Source organism: Orycteropus afer, unplaced genomic scaffold (assembly GCF_000298275.1).
Source record: "Orycteropus afer afer isolate SDZICR_OR568_19922 unplaced genomic scaffold, OryAfe1.0 scaffold00107, whole genome shotgun sequence".
Taxonomy (NCBI): Eukaryota; Metazoa; Chordata; class Mammalia; order Tubulidentata; family Orycteropodidae; genus Orycteropus; species Orycteropus afer.
The window spans coordinates 8,038,822-8,041,763 of NW_006921694.1; the positions used below are offsets into that span (position 1 = coordinate 8,038,822).

The following is a 2,942-nucleotide window of genomic DNA, read 5'->3' on the forward strand; positions in this document are numbered from 1 at the left end:
TTTAAGGCATTTTTGAGGAAAGGAAGGACAGTGAAATTAGGATAACTGCATATATTTATTAATAACCATGTTAAACACTTGAGTTTTCCTTAGATATCTCTACAGAGCTACTTGTTACACATAGTGAGGGTTTGGCCATTAGTAAGCCTTTTATCTGTCATTTCATTTCTTTCTTGGGATTTTAGTAAAAAGACAGCAGGGTGAATTTGGGGGTTGTTCTGGTTACCTAGTACTGCTCTGACAGGAATATACCACAAATGGGATGGCCTTAACTAACAGGAGTTTATTCTCTCACAGTTGGGAGACTAGAAGTCCAAGTTCAAAGTGCCAGGCTCTAGGGGCTGGGTGAAAACCCCTCAGCCTTGGACTTCAGCTCTGCCTCCTGCTCCCAGCCCACTGGAGCTAGAGGTGTTTCTTCACTCAGACAGCTGCTGGTTGCTGAGGCTGACAAACCCAAGATTGACAATTAAAAAGGCACAGTCCCGATGTTACCAAACTACATGGCAGGCCATTAATTTAAGTCCGTTTTAAGTCCCAAGGTCAGCAGACCATGGCAGGCTGCTGAACAACAACACAGCTACATGCAGGGCCCAAGCATGCCATAAACTCGAGACCATTCCCCAAGGCTTCTCCTTATATACAGGAAGCAGACCACATTCCCTAAGGCAGCTACTCACAGTAGATTCCACCATAGAGTTGATTACCAGTCTCATCATGGGGAATACTATATCCAGCTGCCCAGCCACTCAACCATGCCCAGCCAAATTGACAGAAAAACATAACCACCACAGGGGTGATTCATTTTTTAAAAAATTATTTATTGTTATTATTATTAATGTTTATCTTGTCTGCCTTAGGGTTGTTCTCATGGTTCATTTATCTCATTACTTCAGCAAAATGCATTTTAAATATATTTTGGCACATAGAATGTCTTTGCTAAAGGAGACTCACTCAGCACAGTAATTTAATAATGCAGAAGTATTCATTTTCTTAAAAATACCTTCATAATGGGTACGGTCTTTTAAAAAACCAGCAATGCATAGACATACCTTAAAACTTCTTTTTTATTCTCTCTAGTTTAGACATCTTCTTTGAGGCTGTCCCAGGATCAGAATGGTGTTACGTGGGGCAGAAGAAAACCTACACATTTCCATTCTCCTTGCTTCTACCTTTCCCCTCTTCTTTGGCTTTCATATATTCTCTTCCTCCTTCTTCCCTTTTCACATTCTTATTTTGATTCTTTCTTGTCTTCTCCTTTTCTTCCTCTTCTTCATGTGTCTTTCTTTGGAGCTGTTATGGATTGGTTTGTGTCCTCCGAAATGTTGAAGTCCTAACCCCTGTACCCGTGAATGTAACCTTATTTGCACATATGGTCTTTGAAAGTGTTAAAATCAGATAATATAAAGTCATACCAGAGTAGCTTGAGCCCGAATCCTTTCTGAGTGGTGTCCTTATAAATGAGGAGAAGACAGACAGAGAAGGATGGTGGCCATGTGAAGATGCATCAGCAAGTCAAAGAATGCCTGGAGTTACCAGAAGTAAAGAGAAACAAGAAAAGATGTTCCCTCCCTTTGGAGGGAACACAGACTTGGTGATAATCTGAAGTTAGACTACTAGCCTCCAGAGGTATGAGACAGTAAATTTCTGTTGTTTAAAGTCATCTAGTTTGGCGCATTTTGATACAGGAGCTCTGGGAAACTAATGCAGCAGTTACAGAGAGTGGAATCTTCTGAGAGCCTCCCAGGGGACTTGTTTGGATTATGTCACTTCCTCCCCTTACCCACTTCATATCTACCACAAGTCATCTCCCAAGGGCTGTGAGAGTGCAAGTAAGACAAAAAGGAAAAACATGCCCCCTGTACTTTACTGCCATTCTGGCTCCTTTAGGCCTCAAAGAGCCAGGGAAACACTATCAGAGAAAGAAAAACTTCAGAACATAAAATACCAGGTTATTATGGAAAGAGCCAAGAAACAGAAGTACCCACTGCCATCAAGTCAATTCCAACTCATAGCGACACCAAAGGAAAGAACAGAACTTCCCCATAGGGTTTCTGTAAATCTTTAGGAAAGCAAACTGCCTCATCTTTCTCCCACAGAGTGGCTGGTGGTTCAAACTGCCAGCCTTTTGGTTAGCTGCCAAATGCTTTAACCACTACACCACTAAAGCTCCTTAGAAATAGAAGTAGAATGTTATTATCTTCCCTTCATTTCTCATATGCCTTCTAGTAGTTTCTTCATTGCTTGGAGTTTCAGTTTCCCCATAGACTTAGATTATACACAGCTCATATGAAATGACATTCAAGAAACTGCTTAGTAAACTGTAAACCCATTGCCTTCAAATCAATTGTGACCCCACGTGTTTCCAGGTAGGACTCTACTCTAGGGCTTTCAATGGCTGTAATCTTATGAAAGTAGATGCCAGGCCTTTCTTTCATGGCACCACTAACTGTATTTGAAACACCAACCTTTCAGTTAGCTGTTGTTGTTATGTGTCATCGAGTCAGACCTGACTCATAGTGACTCCTCCTTGGGTTTCCGAGGTGGTATCCCTACGGAAGTAGATTGCCCAACCGTCCTTTTAATGGCTAGTGGGTTTGAACCACCAGCCTTCTGGTTAGCAGTCAAGTGCCTTAGGCACTATGCTACCAGAGCTCCATTGCAGTTAATAGCCCACCCAAGGGCCTAGCAAACTGTGGAGTACCATATAAAGGTTGGCATTGTTATCATTCCATCACTCCTCAATAAGTTAGTAATATATATTGTCTGGTCCCTGCTTCTCCCTCTCTTCTCCTTCCCTGAAGATGGTTCAATTTAAGGAAGGCTTAAGTATACTAGGTTTGACTTGTAGTCACCCTTCCTTGGGTTTCTGAGGTGGTATCTCTATGGAAGTAGATTGCCCAGTCTTCCTTCTGAGGAGTGGCTGGTGAGTTTGAACCACCAGC

At 42.0% G+C, this 2,942-nt stretch overlaps 1 protein-coding gene across 1 annotated transcript in view; it reads right to left on the bottom strand.

The window, feature by feature from the left end:
- The window catches only part of ACOT12 (acyl-CoA thioesterase 12), a 77,420-nt gene that overhangs the window by 51,735 nt on the left and 22,743 nt on the right, over window positions 1–2,942 (bottom strand). The window lies entirely within an intron of this gene.